Source organism: Macaca mulatta, chromosome 8 (genome assembly GCF_049350105.2).
Source record: "Macaca mulatta isolate MMU2019108-1 chromosome 8, T2T-MMU8v2.0, whole genome shotgun sequence".
Taxonomy (NCBI): Eukaryota; Metazoa; Chordata; class Mammalia; order Primates; family Cercopithecidae; genus Macaca; species Macaca mulatta.
In genome coordinates, this window is record NC_133413.1 from 102,548,204 (window position 1) to 102,565,567 (window position 17,364).

Consider the following 17,364-nt stretch of genomic DNA (forward strand, 5'->3'; position numbering starts at 1 on the left):
TGGGTTGATTTTTATTTGAGATTCTTATGTGTTCAGATTGTCATGCTTTTCTGTACTACTTAAAAACCACTTTGCATCCCAAAAGCCAAAGTTGTAAAATTTCAATTACTTATTTAATTTGAAAAAAAAAAGACTTTGAAAAGTTTTGCAAAAAATACATATTAGTGTTTCTTTAAAAAATGAGTTCTAATTTTTAAATATTTAAATATTTGTGTTTGTTAGATTTTCACACATTAAACTCTGCAAGAACTCATTTATTGCATAAAATGAAACACACATGCATACTTGTAATACATATATGTATTTTTATATGCACAACTATCTGTAATCTAGTAATTATCTCATGTGACCTTTTATAGCTAATTCATGAAAAATAACGATGCCAAATAAAATACCTTATTCACATGTTTCTCATTTAAATTGAATATTTCCCACCCCCATTTTTGAAAGATGATTTTTTAAAATACCATAAACCAGAATAAAATCATGCAATATCCCCCCCCCACCCCCGCATGGAAATCCAATATTCCACATTTTTTATGGAATGTGCTTAGTGAAGATCTTTTTATTTTTTTTCTGTAATTTGTACTGGTTATTCTGTCTATATAATTCTCAATTAGGTGTATATTATTGGGCTGTAACTGCACAAAGACAATGGTCGTTACTCACTGAACGGTGCTTAGCACATGCTAGGTGCTCAATAAATAGTTGTTGAGTAATGAATGAATAAGAGGTTTAAAAAGTTCCCACTTAGATGTCTTATCTAAATAAAACAGATGCTACCAACTTGACTTCTTTTTGACTGAAGTATTAAGAAACCTAAGATTTTAACATTACCAAGATTTTAAATGAAAAATATGTGGATATCAATTTGTTGTTTTATGTGTGCCTATAGATAGTTTCATGTTGTTTTATATGTGCATATCAGTACTTCCTGTAATAATGGTGAATTTGATATGAAAATATATATTCTTATGTGTTTTTGTTTTAACTTTGTATAAAATTCTTTTAGATTTTACAATAAACCACAAATTGTTCTGAAAATTAATTGTACTTTCTGCAATAAACTAGAATTTTTTTTAAAAACACTATGAAAAAAACTTCAAGCCAGCAGGATCTTAGAGATAAGTAATTTTTTCCTTCTAATCTCCTATAGTAGTTGAAACATGTATTCTTCAGCATACATATCAATATGCAGTAAAAAATTCACAAGCTGTTTAATTTGTCTGGGACATGCCCTCATTCTTTCATTTAATTATTATATCGGTGATAGTATATATAATCCAGATTGTTTAAATGGTTTTAAATGGTGTTTATACTTAGTAAAGAATCATTTTCATTTGGAAATTTATGTCTTTGTTATGCAAGATCAGTGTACCTATGTCCATATTAAATGTACTCTTTAAAAGATGCATATGTATTTTAATCATCTCATTTTCCTAATCCTTTAAAAATGTCAATTTACTCCATGGTGCACTCCAGTCTGATGAATCCCATATCACCTCATAAGACTGTTTTCATGCGGGAATTACCACATCACTGTAGTGCATCCACCTCTGGGGAGAAAACAGAAGCCAACTGGCTCACAGCACAGCAGTGGGAAGGGAAGAAATTTTTGGCCAACAAATCTGTAACAAATATAGACTGCTGTTAATCATGTTCAGTTCTTTGCTCAGTTCTTACTTTTTTCTTACTTATTTTTTCTCAATAGGGCTAGCCACCAACTGAGCTATCTGTTTGTCCCACTGGAAGACAACATAGTTAGAAAGGGCATAGCCATTGCCCAGGTCCAGTTCAGTTCACCTTCCTAAGATTTCCCCCCAGACTTCATCTGTGCCTTTGAGAAAATCATTTGATCAATGTAACCTCTAGATGAGGCACCGGTAAGACCACAGGATTGGTGGTGTCAACCACCCAGTTTACCCTACATACCTTGCAATGTGGTCCAATTTCTCTGAAGGAAAAAATGTTCTATAAGATAGGCAAGATAGGAAATTTTGATTTGTCATATTTTATGGAAAAAAAACAAAACAAAACAAAACAAACAAACCAAAAAAAAAAAAAAAAAAACTTCTAGATTGACGTTTGCCCGAAATCTCAAAATTTTTATTTTTATTTTTTTATATATGTATAGCAGTCTTACTACACCTCAAGGAAACTAGGAAGTCTTTCTAATACAGAAGAAACAAATATATTACTTAAGAGCTGTGCAGCTAAACTTTAATATGCATACTAACTGCTTGGGGATTGTATTAAAATACAAAATCTGAGTCAGTGGGTCTGAGCTGGGGCCGGAGATTCTACATATCCAATAAGTTTCCAGATAATGCCTGGAATTCCAGATAATGCTCCTGATAGTGGGGACCAATGATGCTGGTCCCCACTATCAGGTACAAGGTTTTAAACAAATTACAAGAAGCATTGAGAACATCATACCTTATCATCCTCCTTCTATATGCAGAGCTCCACTTTCACAGTTTGCACAAAGGCCCACAGCATTCATGCACTCACTAAGTATACAGAACACCATAGAGGACACTGCACCCATGACAGGAGAAAAGCAGGCTTACATATGAATAAGGTCCCTAACGTCCCCACCTGCTGTTCAGACACCTGCAATCAACAATGGAGGTCCATTATCAGACTCATAAAATAAGCAGTCACAAAGCTGTTTATCCAAACAAGACTGAAAGCTCTTCAAAAGTTGAACTCTGAATGATTACTGCAGAAGAGTTGTGACTCTCATTTAAGAGGTCATTGATAGCTGTCCCTTGCCTGGGACTATATTCACCTAGTATTTAGGTTCAGGGGCCATCTGCAATGTGTAACTAAGCAAAAGTACTATGTACCAATGAATTCAAGGTGTGCAATTTATTACTACTTCCTGGTGCATAGCCACAGGCCACTCCAACACCCCATTCCCTTGTAGTGGTGAACAGGGGTCTTTAGTCTGAGATTGTGCACCATCTACTATGCAAGGCAGGGCTCAGCCTCTGGTTAATTCAGCTCACCTATTTGTGAAATTAGTTTGCTTCATCCTATTGACATGTTATGACAATTATGCATAGTGCACTGGTTTAACTGAAAGACCTAGTGCTTTTAAAGTTTAATGACAACTGAAGACTGAGAAGAAAAGAGAAATTTATATATTTTTCATAAAGGCAATCACGTATACATTTTCACTTTTAAGCATTCTGTTTGGGTCTTATAGGAGACTTGAATACTGAGAGGAAGACTAGGCCAGGTTTATTTCTTGTAATTGATTTTGAATCTTTTGAGCAGGAGAAGCACCCATTCAAGTCCCTTGCAACTGAAAAAAAATTAAGTGCACGTAATTTGACAATAATTCTAACACACTCTCTCTCCCTATCAATATTGGATATATTTTTGTGCTACAAGCTTCCATTGTTTTCACCTCATTGGGTACCATAATAGCAAACAATTTATGTTCAGTCTACCAAAAATGCTACTTCTTTAGCTTTAAAAAAAAGTGTTGTAACCAGGAACTCTTAATAACAATTCTTTACTGCAATCTGATTGAATCCATACTTTTCTCACCTCTTGCTACTGTTTCTAATATTGAAGGAGGATTTATATTTTTTCTGAACAATAGTTTTTAATTAAGAAGATTTATTAAAGACAGTTTTCCTTCCTATGATTACATTTCCAGTTCCATAGACACCTGCATTTCAAAATGCACCACATATTTTCATAAATATTCCACAATTCCCTTAGAGCTTTTGGCATTTTAATTTCCTCCAACCTCTTCTTAACATCTTCACTTTCACTTGTGGGTTCCATCTATTTGTACACATTCAGAATTAGACATTTCTTCACACAGGTATAAAATAGAATTGCATTAGAAAGCAAATTCAAAGCATTCCTGTTCTTTCTGAATCAAGACTTTTAAAAGGAACAAAGAGAAATTAAGCTCAGTAACAAATGTCTGACAAAAGATCTAGATATCTTACAGAAGTACTTAGAGTGGCAGGGTAAACAACCAGGCTGAGTTTGCTTTGAAGTTTAAGTCATTGTTATTTTAATAGAGTGGAAAATTCATTTAGATAGTGGAATCTGATAGTTACCCAATTAAAGCCCTTTTTGTCTATGTTAATGTAGTTTCAAATTTTTTGGTTTTGAAACCCACTTTTGCCGGAGAATTATCTAAAGATAGAAGCAGCTCAAGCAGTTGTCTTTAGATGTACCTCATGAGTGACAGTAAATTGTCAATTAGACATTTTAAGCCTTTTGTATAAAATTGTAAGCCAATGTATTAAGCTTGATCAAGGTGCAAAGAGATGCACTCAGGTTATCTCACTTAGTTCACGGAGTTGGCTGTAAGGCTATAGGGGAAATGCAGAAGGCAGGAAACCACCAGCATACACCCAGGCCTCACTGGAGAGACCACAATAGCAGTGACCCTATTATCCCTTCTCATCCTTCTTCAGCAGCCTACCTTAATGCCCCACTGGCTTTGGGCCTGAATGTACCAGACTTATTGCCACCAGTGCTCTCCATGTCTCTGCACCTACTCCTTCCACTGTTGACTCACTTCTTGGTCCTCTCTATTTTACAAAATCTGCCCACTCATTGCTTCGACTGTTCTGTGATCTCTAATAACTCATAGCTTATGTTTATTGTCGTGTCTGTGTCTTTCTTTTTTATTTTTATTTATCCATTTATCTATTTTTTAGAGATAAGGTATGTTGCTCAGGCTGGTCTTGAACTCCTGAGCTCAACTGATCCTCCCGCCTCAACCTCTTGTGCAGCTGGGATTATAGGCACCTGCCACCACACCTGGCTTCATGTCTGTGTTTTTCAACTTCTGTTTTTCTACTAACAGGCATACATTATTATAAAATGCAAATAGAGAGTAAGACAGAGAGATTGAATCAGTCAACCACCATCTATACTTTGGAACCAGACCATCTCATTGCCTGAAGGCTGCGGTTGGGAACTCATCTCTGATGAGCTGTCAACTGTGGTCAGAGTAGCCAGGTCCTGCAAACAACCTTCCTCGAAGGAAGCCCCTCATGAAATACAATGGTCTTCTCTTCAACACAAAATAACACTAATGGGCTTTTGAAAAAACTAGGATTATTTTAAACTGTAGATATTTGCTGGAAAGTTTTCCAGTTTTTTGCTTGTTGATTTGTTTCTTCTCATCATTCATAATGACATGAAGGTTTTTCAGTTTTTATCCTGGTGTTCAGTACCTCTGTAAGGAAATTACAGTATGGAAAAAGATCATGGCTTGCATGGGCAACATCACAAGACCTCGTCTCTACAAAAAATTAAAAGATCAGCTGGGCGTGGTGTCACAAGCCTGTAGTCCCAGCTACCAGGGAGGCTAAGACTGGAGGATCACTTGAGCACAGGAGTTCTAGGTTACAGTGAGCTACGATTACACCACTACAATCCAGCTTGGGCAACAGAGCAAGACCTTGTCAAAGGAAAGGAAAGGAGAGGAAAGGAGAGGAGAGGAGAGGAGAGGAGAGGAGAGGAGAGGAGAGGAGAGGAGAGGAGAGGAGAGGAAAAAGAAAAGAGAGAAGAGAAGAGAAGAAAAGAGGGGAGAGGAGGGGAGGGGAAGGGAAGGAAGAGGAGGGGAGGGAAGAGGAGGGGAGGGGAGGGAAGAGGAGGGGAGGGGAGGGAAGAGAAGGGATCTTAAGCTTTGTGGTCTATGAGACCTGGAATTGAATTCCTTTTCTGCCACTTGTCAGCTGGGTGGCCTTAAGCCACTTAACTTTCTTTTAAGTTCCCATTTTTCTCACCTGGAAGTGCTTACTTCACAGGAAGTCTAGCATTCATTAGCATTTGTTTTATATGTCTTCAAAGTAGATGTGAGCTGGTATTCAGTCTTGGTGTGAAGGATAGTGGGCTTTTAAAATAATTTGCTGCTGCATCTTAGGAAAGGGAAATCGAAATACTTTCCACTTTGGCTTTCTTGCCCAGTAGATAGGATGGGAAATGTGCTCATCACCTCCCTTCCTGTGCTTAATTTTTTTGCTCTGTTTCAGCTTGTACTATATCAGGAATCTGGTTCTTTTCTTCCTATGAACCACAGATATGATATTGTTATTATTATTATTGACTCTAAAATGGAAAATGTAAAAAACATAGTGGTAAGAGTTGGGGAATGAAGCATAGGTAGCAGATGATACATAGTTTATATGACCCATTTTTATTACAATTTTCACTTTCTCAGCCATTTACTCCAAAATTTAATGGCACATATAACACACACATCACTGTGCTAACAGTTGGGAAATAAGACAACTAATGGCTGTTACAGGAGTTAAAATTGAGAGTTATATAATAGGTTTATGGCCACTTCGAATTGTTTTTTTCATAGAGAAACATACATGAACATATCCACATTCAGAAACACATAAGCAAAAATATATGTACTTCAATGTATTTTTACACATGTATATACCTAAAATGCCTAAACATATGCATACACCTATAAATACATAGAATATAAATTTTCTTTCATGTATCTATTTTCTTTAAGTGAAATTATGCCTGTCTCTTTAGTCCCTATCTCACCAATCACTGAAAATCCAATTGAGAGGGTCGTCTTGCTCCTTACTTCTTGGATTCTGCAGAAGTCTCTGAGTCTCACTCAGAAAACATTTGAAGACACCAGTTCATCTTTCATTCACACTGGTTATTACCTAAGTATCTCTTGCTTAAGTTATATTGGCCTCATGAAATCAACAACCTGACTCCAATACCTCGGTGAGGGGAAACAAATGTTTGCCAAGGTGGTAAAAGCCCTCCCTCACCATAGTTCATACCATGTGCTGGGCTCTGTTCTATGCATCACTTTCCAAGCATTACCTCATGCATTCCTAAAACAATAGTGAGAGCGATACTATTATGTCCCGGGAAAACGAAGCCCAGGCTGGGAGTAACCTCCCTAAGGGTTCACAGCTCATAAATGGCAGATGCAGGATTTGAACCATGGTGGTCTGGGTTAAGATAAGTCTGGCCCAGTCTCTAAGGACTTGCTACGGCTTCCCCTACTTCTCCAGAAGTCACGGCTCAAGTTTCTGGGGCCCGGGGTTTTTAAAGAACAATATGAAAATCTTGTTTCTCTTTTCCTAAACTTCTCAGGTCAAGTCCAAGGGTAGAGAAAAACTAAAGCGCTCAGTTTCACTGATATCTAATTCTAAGAGCAAGCCCTTCTGGAATCAAATGGCAAACACCATGGCAGTCCACTGAAATTCGAGTTCTCTCTATGGGGTCACAAATCTCAAAACCTGGAACCTCAGAAGCTGCCTCCAGTTCTTAAGAGAGCTGGCAGAATGCTAGTAAAACAACTAACTGTTGGCTGCTAATTTGGACGGAGAAAAACTCAACATTGCTCCAATGAGAAAAGAAGTATCTCCTTTTACTCAGGGCCTTCCTAAGGAAGGGGAACCTTGAATTAAGAGGGTTTTATTTATTGATACATAATATTTGCACATATTTATGGCATACATGTGATATTTTGATACATGCATAGAATGTGTACTGATCAAATCAGGGTGTTTAGGATCTCCATCACCTTGGCAGTTATCATTTCTTTGTGTTAGGAACATTTCAAATCTTCTTTTCTAGCTATTTTTGAAACATGCAATATATTGTTGTTAACTGTAGTCACCCATCACCCTACTATGCTAGCAAACACTAGAACTTATTTCCTCTAACTCTTATCTTCATACCTGCTAACCAACCTTTCTTCACCTGTCTCTCCCTCCCAGTCCCTGGTAACTATCATTCTACTTTCTACCTCCATAAGATTTCAAATATGAGTGAGGACACGCGATATCTGCCTTTCTGTTCCTGGCTTATTTCACTTAACATAATGACCTCCAGTCCAAACATGTTGCTGCGAATGACAGGATTTCATTCTTATTTATGACTGAATAGTATTCCATTGTGTATATACATCACATTTTATTTATTCATTCCTTGATGGACACTTAAGTTGATTCCATATTTTAGCTATATTGAATAGTGTTGTAGTTAACATGGAGGTGCAGATGTCTTTTTAATATAATGGTTTCCTTTCCTTCGGATAAATTCTGAGAAGTGGGATTGCTGGATCATAGGTAATTCTATTTTTAGCTTTTTGAGAAATTCCCAGAAGTGGGATTGCTGGATCATAGGTAATTCTATTTTTAGCTTTTTGAGAAACCTTCATACTATTTTCCATAATGGCTGTACTAATTTACAATCTTACCACCCATGTATAAGAGTTCTCTTTTCTCTGCATCCTTGCCAGCATTTGTTATTTTTTGTCTCCTTTTTTTTTTTTTTTTAAGATGAGATCTTGCTCTCACCCAGGCTGGAGGGCAGTGGCACAATTGATCTCGGCTCACTGCAACCTCTGCCTCCTGGGTTCAGGAGATTCTCCTGCCTCAGCCTCCCTAGTACCTGGGATTACAGGTGTGTGCCACCACACTCAGCTACTTTTTGTATTTTTAATAGAGACAGGGTTTCACTGTGTTGGCCAGGCTGGTCTCCAACTTGTGACCTCAACTGATCCACCTGCCCTGGCCTCCCGAAGTGCTGGGATTACAGGTGTGAGGCTCTGAGCCTGGCCTATTTTTTTTCTTTTTGACAATAGTATTTTAATTGGGGTGAGATTATGTTTCATTATGGTTTTAATTTGCATTTTTCTGATGATTACTGATGTTGAGCGTTTTTTTACATACCTGTTGCCTATTTGTCTTCTTTTGAGAAATGTCTGTTTAGATCTTTTGCCCACTTACTAAAAGTGATTATTTATTTCTTTTGCTATTGAGTTGTTCAAGTCTCCTATATTCTGAATATTCATCTCTTGTAGACTGAATACTCTGAAAATATTTTCTCCTATTTAACAAGTTGGCTCTTCACTTTTGATTGTTTGCGGTGAAGAAGCTTTTCAGTTTAATATAGTCACATTTGTCTGTTTTTTGACTCTATTGCCTGTGCTTTTGAGGTCTTAGCCATGAAGTCTGTGCCTAGACCAATGTCCTGTAGCATCTACTCTGTGTTTTCTTCTAGTAGAAGTATACTTTTGGGTCTTAGGTTTAAGTGTTGACCCCATTTTGACTTGATTTCTATTTATGGTAAGAGATGGGCATCTGGCTCATTCTTCTGAACATGAATATTTAGTTTTGCCAGCACCATTTACTGAAGAGGGTATCCTTTCTCCAGTATATATTCTTGGTGATTTTGTCAAAGATCACTTGACTATAAATATATGAATTTATCTCAGGGTTCTATGTTCTGTTCCATTTGTCTATGTATCTGTTTTTATACCAGTCACATGTTGTTTTGGTTATGGTAGCTTTGTAGGATATTTTAAAATCAGGTAGTGTGATGCCTCCAGCTTTATTCTTTTTTTCTCAGATTGTTTTGACTATTTAGGCTCTTTTGTGATTCTATACAAATTTCAGGCTTTTGTTTTTCTCTTTCTGTGAAAAATGTCATTGGTATTTCAAGAGATTGCATTAAATCTGTAGATTGCTTTGAGTAGTATGATCATCTTAACAATATCATTTTGATAATAACACTTTTAAAAAAGGAGTTGGCAGAATGCTGGTAAAATGTTAACTAGTGGCTGCTAAGCTGGGCAGAGAAAAACTCACGGTTGTTCCAATGAGGAAAGTAGCATCTCCCTCCTTTTACTCAGGACCTTCTTATAGAAGAAGATTCCTGAGTTGCGAGTTTTCAAAATTACTCCTACTCTCAAACAAAAATAAAAAAGAAGGAAAGGTGCAACTGTTTCTGAGGTTTTAGGAAAACTGGCAGGGTATAATGCAAACATGAGTACTGTCTCTAGAGATCTGTAGTCACCCAGTCACTACACTTCCCCAAAGTGAAGGTGTTTCATTCCACTAAGGTGAAGATGTTTCAACTCAGCCTTCCTTTCAGTAAAAGGAGCGTACCCTTCAACACACAGACTTTCTCTCTAAAGGAAGTCTTTCTGATTTTCTTAATCACCTCTCTTTGTTCTCTCTAACTACCTAAGACAAGTGGGAGGGTCAGGATCCCATTATTGCCTGGGACAGGCTCATTCATTCACAACCGTAAGACTTAGGCCCATGGAGATGTTCTAACTACTAACTGTATAAATTAGGTATCAGATATGGGTGATTAACACAGAGGATGTACATCCTACGTATGTGTATGCTTTAAATACAATTGGATTTTCTGTTTTGTCCTTTTTAGTCGCTACAATGTTATTGTCCCTAAAGTAACAAGTATTTTCATTTTATGCGCTATTACTGTTCTAGTTAAAGTGCCCTTTCTAGCATGGTAGCGCTCACCTGTAGTCCCAGCTACTTGGGAGGCTAGCCACGAGAATCACTTGAACCCAGAAGGCGGAGTTTGCACTGAGCCAAGATTGCGCCACTGCAATCCAGCCTGGGTGACAGAGCGCAACTCCATCTCAAAATAAATAAGTAAATTAATTAATTAAATTAAAAAATAAAGTGCCCTTAGGGGAAAAAAGCTAAGAGACTCAAACATATTCAGGATGTTACCTAGCATTTAGACTCTTGAAAATGTACATATTAGTACTTGGAAATATATTTTTTAAAAAAATGATTAGCTGCCTAATTACAGATTTCACACATAATCTGTCATTGGCTAAATATGTGCTGACTGTCATTAAGCTGTTCGGTGAAAGATGAGTAGAGGGCTGGCCTGCTGCTCCTCTCAGAAGTACAAAGAGTTGTCTTTTAAAGGAAAACAAAAATTAAGAATACTATCTCTAGTGTTCAGAATACTACTCACTTTTCAGAGTAGCTAAAATAACCCACAATTTAACTCCCTTTTGAGCCACTAACAAGTTATGACGGCAATTGATTTACTTTAAAAATACAGATTTACTGGCCTGTTTTCAGATTTATTAAATCAAAATCTGCATGAATTGAATCTTGAAACTTTGTATTTTTAACACCCTTCCCAGTGAGTCTTATCCCACAAGCATACCATTTCTCTATTTGGAAACCACTGAAACTTAATCAATGGTCTTCAAGATTTGACTGTCATTGGCCAACAGTGTGACCTCAGTCAAGTCACTTCATCTCTTAGGCTCTTATTTTTTGCATCTGCAAAGTTTGCACTAAATAATCTCTAAAATGTTCTCCATATCTGTGTCCTATAATGAGTCTATATAGGGCAATTCAAAAGCAAATGGCTTTGAATAAGATTGAGAATGTGATAATAGTAGCTTACGTTTGAGTAGCACTTCAGAATTTTAAGATGCTTCCACTTTATATACCTCATCTGAGCCTGATAGTATTGAAAGGAGAAAAGGCAAGCATTACTATGATTTTCTTACAGATGAAAAAAAGCCTCTTAGGTTTAGTGTAAAAAAGAAAAGAAAGAAAGAAAGAAAGGGATGTTTTCAAGGTTAAATAGTAAGTGAGGTGCTAGGCTAGAATCCTGGTCTCTAAATAACTTCACTTTTCCATATTCACATGCATTTTTATCTGACAATAATCAAAGTAACACTATAAAATCAGTGTCACCGAAATTTTACTTTTGTCTTGTATGTTTCTAGAAGAAGGTAAAAACACAATCTAGAAAGTGGTGACTGCATTTTCAAAATTAAAGTATTTAAATTCAAATTATGAACTTTTCTTAACCACTATTCTCCAATCACCTATTCCTTTGCAGCAAAGACAATATCATGCACTACTAAAATAATTTCACATTTTTTCTGGTAACACAGCTAAGCTATTTTCGCCAGCATCCTTGTGGTTAGGATAGGGCTCTGGGACTGGCTTCTGGCTAATGAAATATGAGGATAAGTGACATCCAGCACTTTCAAAGCTGATCTGTAAAAGTCTCCTGGCTCCCTCATCCATTCTGTTTCCTGCTTCTGTAGTGACGTTGGAGACCACAAGTTGAAGACAGCAGAGCTATTAGAAGGAGACAATCTGCCACCTTTCATGAATGTAAGGAGCAGCAACCACCATTTCCACTCCCAACTCTGTCAATTCCGTTGGACTATATCATCAGCGAACAATAAACTTCTATGGTGTTAAACTACTGAGATTTTGAAGTGGTTTGTTATAGCAGTTAAGCTGCCTTGATTAATAACGTCCTTAAATTATGTTCATTGTTTTTCCAATTTTTCTCGCTATTAGTTGGTAATTTATATACTCCATTTATAGTGTTACAAATGATTTCTCTGGAAATTACACATTCATCCTTGACTTATTGATATTTTTGCTTTCTTCACAAACAAAGCAAGTACTTTAGAAAACTTTTTAAGTTCTTTTATACTCTATTGTTTTTGAACATTTTAATAATATTCTCTCTCTCATCATACAGTCCTTGACTTACAATGGCTCAACTTAACAACAAATCAACTTACGAGTTTTCGACTTTATCATGGGTTTACCAGGGTATTAAATGCATTTTCAACTTGCAATATTTTCTACCTGTGTATATATATACAGATGCCCCGATGGGGTTATGTCCCAAAGAACCCATCATAGGTAGAAAATGCAAGATTATTGCATGTATACGTACATATATATGTAAATATATGTATACATATAAACACACATATATATGTATTTACATATCATATATACATACACATATACATATACATGCACATGTATATACAGTCATGCATCACTAAAAGACAGAGATACCTGCTGAGAAACACGCTGTTAGGTTATTTTTGTCATTATGTAAGTATCACAGAAGGTACTTACACTAACTTGGTGTAGCCTGCTGCATACCTAGGCTATGTGCTACAGTCTATTGCTCCTGGGCTAAAAACCTATATGGCAGGTTACTGCACTAAATATTGTAGGTAAATGTAACACAATGCTATATATTTGGATATCTAAATATATCTAAACAGAGAAAACATACAGTAAAAATATGGTATTATAATATTATGGGACCATTGTTGTATACGCAGTTGATTATTGACCAAAATATTGTTATGTGGCACATGAGTTAACACAAAATCCCACAAGACATTACTATTGTTTTATATAATCAATATTCACTTAGATTGATCCACGTATTTATTATTTTCATTGATTTTTCATTCATTTTGCAACTGTCACTTTTCTCTAGGATAATTTTCCTTCTCCCTAAAGAATATTCTTTAGAATTTTTTAAAAATATAGATCTGCTTCCCTAGTGTCCATGAGGATGTTAGAAAAAAATACATATTTTATGTAGATCTGCTGGTGGCAAAATATATCTGGTATTTGTTTTGTTTTGGTGAGAAAATTTATTTGACCTCTGTTCTTGAAGAATATAGAATTCTAGATTGAAACTTATTTTCTTTAAGCCCATTGAATATATTTCTCATCTTTCTGTTGCTGTTGAGAATCAATTCTCAATCTAACTGTTTTCCTTTGATTTTAATCTGTTCTTTCTCTGTGGCTGCTTTACAAATTGTTCTCTATTAGGCCTCAGAAATAACACTGCACATCTACAATCATCTGATCTTTGACAAGCCTGACTGAAATAAGCAATGGGGAAAGGATTCCCTATTTAGTAAATGGTGTTGGGAAAACCAGCTACCCATATGCAGAAAACTGAAACTAGATCCCTTCCTACACCTTATACAAAAATTAACTCAGGATGGATTAAAGATTTAAAAGTAAGACCTAAAACCATAAAAACCCTAGAAGAAAACCTAGGCAATACCGTTCAGGACATAGGCATGGGAAAAAACTTCATGACTAAAACACCAAAAGCAATGGCAACAAAAGCCAAAATTGACAAATGGGATCTAATTAAACTAAAGAACCTCTGCACAGCGAAATAAATTATCGTCAGAGTGAACAGGCAACTTAAAGAATGGGACAAAAGTTTTGCAATCTATCCATCTGTCAAAGGGCTAATATCTAGAATCTACAAGGAACTTAAACAAATTTACAAGAAAAAAACCCCATTCAAAAGTGGGTGAAGGATATGAATAGAAACCACGATGAGATACCATCTCACACCAGTTAGAATGGCATCATTAAAAAGTCAGGAAACAATAGATGCTGGAAAGGATGTGGACAAATAGGAATGCTTTTACACTGTTGGTGGGAGTGTAAATTAGTTCAACCATTGTGGAAGACAGTATGGCAATTCCTCAAGGATCTAGAACTAGAAATATCATTTGACTCAGCGATCCCATTACTGGGTATATACCCAAAGGATTATAAATCATTCTGCTACAAAACACATGCTCACGTATGTTTATTGCAGCACTGTTCACAATAGCAGAGACTTGGAACCAACCCAAATGCCCATCAATGATAGACTGGATAAAGAAAATGTGGCACATATCCACCATGGAATACTATGTAGCCATAAAAAAGAATGAGTTCATGTCCTTTGCAGGGACATGGATGAAGCTAGAAGCCATCATTCTCAGCAAACTAACACAGGAACAGAAAACCAAACACCACATGTTCTCATTCGTAAGTGGGAGTTGAACAATGAGAACATATGGGCACAGGAAGGGAACATCACACACTGGGGCCTCTCGGGGGTGGGGGGCTAGGGGAGGGATAGCATTAGGAGAAATACCAAAGAGGATTTGGTAGAGGATGGGTTGATAGGTGCAGCAAACCACCATGGCATGTGTATACTTATGTAACAAACCTGCACGTTCTGCACATGTATCCCAGAACTTAAAGTATAATTAAAAAAAAAAAAAGTTGTTCTCTGTTTTTAGCTTCTTCCTTTCTTTGCTTTTATTTTTTCTCTTGTTCTTTTTTTTCTCGTTTTGTTTTTTCCCTCTCACATTTCTTCTTTCCTTAATTTTATGTGTGCTTAACTGTGGATTTCTTCTTGTTTATTCTACTTGAGATTTGTTGGCCTTCTTGAGTCTATGGCTTAATTTCTCTCATTGGTTTTGGAAAATCCTCAACCATTACTTTTACAATTATTGCTTTTAAAATTTTCTCTCCATTTTTGGGGGGACTCCAACTAAACATGTGTTAAGCCTCTTGATTTTCTTTTGGGACTCCAACTAAGATGCGTTAGACCTTTGATGGCATTATTTTTCTGCATTCCCTCATTGATATTTTCCCACTGTTAGACTTTTCGTACTTCATTCTGAATAATTTCTTCTTACATTTTATTTTGCCAATTTTCTCTTCAGTTGTTTCTTTTTTTTTTTTCTTTTTTTTTGAGACCGAGTCTTGCTCTGTCACCCCATTTGGAGTGAAGTGGCGCAATCTCGGCTCACTGCAACCTCTGCCTCCTGGGTTCAAGCAATTCTCCTGTCTCAGCCTCCTAAGGAGCTGGGATTATAGGTGTGTGCCAGCACGCTTGGCTAATGTTTGTATTTTTAGTAGAGATGGGGATTTCCCCATGTAGGCCAGGCAGGTCTCAAACTTTTGTCCTCAGGTGATCTGTCTGCCTGGGCCTCCCAAAGTGCTGGGATTACAGGCATGAGCCACAACGCCTGGCCCAATTGTTTCTTATCTGCTATAAAGCATATTTATTGATTCATTTTCGGTTTGATTCTTTTTTTCTTCTTCTTTTTTTTTTTTTTTTTTTTAGACGGAGTCTTGCTCTGTTACCCAAGCTGGAGTGCAGTGGTGAGATCTTGGCTCACTGCCACCTCCGCCTCCCAGATTCAAGTGATTCTCCTGCCTCAGCCTCCTATGTAGCTGGGACTACAGGCATGTGCCACCAAGCCTGGGGCTGATTTTGTTTTGTATTTTCAGTAGAGACAGGGTTTCACCATGTTGGCCAGGCTGTTCTCAAATGCCTGACCTCAGGTAATCTGCCTGCTTCGGCCTCCCAAATTGCTGGGATTACAGACGTGAGCTACTGTACTTGGCTTGATTATTTAAAAAATTGTTATAACACTATGGTTTCTAGCTAGATGCCAAAATTCTCATTTGAACTTTATTTCATAACAAGCATAGTCTGTGGCCTTAGGTTTATAATAAGCACAGCCTTATGGTCTGTGTCTGATAATTCAAAATTATTACCATAGGTCTCTTTCTGTTGCTTATTTTTTCTGTTGATTCTTGCTCTCAGTGTGTTTGCTTTTTTTATGTGACAAGTTATCACTATATGCTGGATGTTATATTTGAAAAATTATAAGTAGAAGCAGGTTTGGACCAAGATGTTATCCTTCTCCAGAATAAATTTTTATGTATTCCTGACAGGTATCTAGAGACATTTTCCATCTGGGATCACTGTAATCCAGTTTAAGAATTTAGGATTTTCTCATTTTTTGAAACCTGCCCATAGGCTGTCATAGAACTAGTTTATTTCTGACTCACCCTTATGCTAAAGATGTACTCTTTCAGCATTTCATTGTAAATTGAGTGGGGTTTATCAGGATTCCCACCCTTGGTAGGTCCTGGATTTGAGCTACTTCCATGAAACTAACTAAACCTCAGCTTGGACTTTCAGATGACTTTTATTTTTAAAAAATAAACTGTATTGTGTATATTTGAGGTTTATAGCATGATGGTATGGAACACACATAGATAGTAAAATGGTTACCACAGTGGAGCAGATTAATATACCTATTATCTAATACTGTTACATTTTGTGACAAGAGCAGTTAAAATCTACATATTTAACAAAAATCCCTAATACAATACAGTTTTATTAACTATAGCCCTCATGTTCTACATTAGATCTCTAGACTTGTTCATCCTGCATGTCTGCTACTTTGTCTTTTCTTTTTGTCTTTTGAGATGAATTCTTACTCTGTCGCCCAAGCTGGAGTACAGTGATGAGATCTTGGTTCACTGTAGCCTTAGCCTTCCAGGTTCAAATGATTCTTCTGTCTCAGCCTCCCTAGTAGCTGGAATTATAGGTACGTGTTACCATGCATCGCTAATTTTCGTATTTTTTGTAGAGATGGAGTTTCACCATGTTAATCAGACTGGTCTCAAACTCCTGGCCTCAGGTGATCTACCCACCTCGTACTTTGTTTTTTCTTAATCAATAAATCCCCATAGGGGGAAAAAAAACAACCTCTTAGGTTTACCTCTTTGGATTTTCATTTTCTCCAAAATTTTAGTCTGACATTTCTTCTCTTTTTTTGTGAAAGAGTTGATATAATATTATTAATATAATTGATATTATTGATATAATAAATGGCATGGCCTGGAATGAATGCAGCTCTACCTGACTCCAACCTATGCTGTTAACTATATTTTCATGCCTTCTCCCAAAATTTGTTTCTCATGTACATTTTTCTGTATATATTTCCAAAACCAATTTCAGGCACTTTTCGTCACCTATATCATAATGTGGATTAAAATACAATCAAATGAAAACAACCATTTAAAGTTAATTTGCAATAAACAGTATAAGCCAGGGATAGAATGCTATAATGACATGGTAAGTTTTGGCATTAGAGAGACATATATT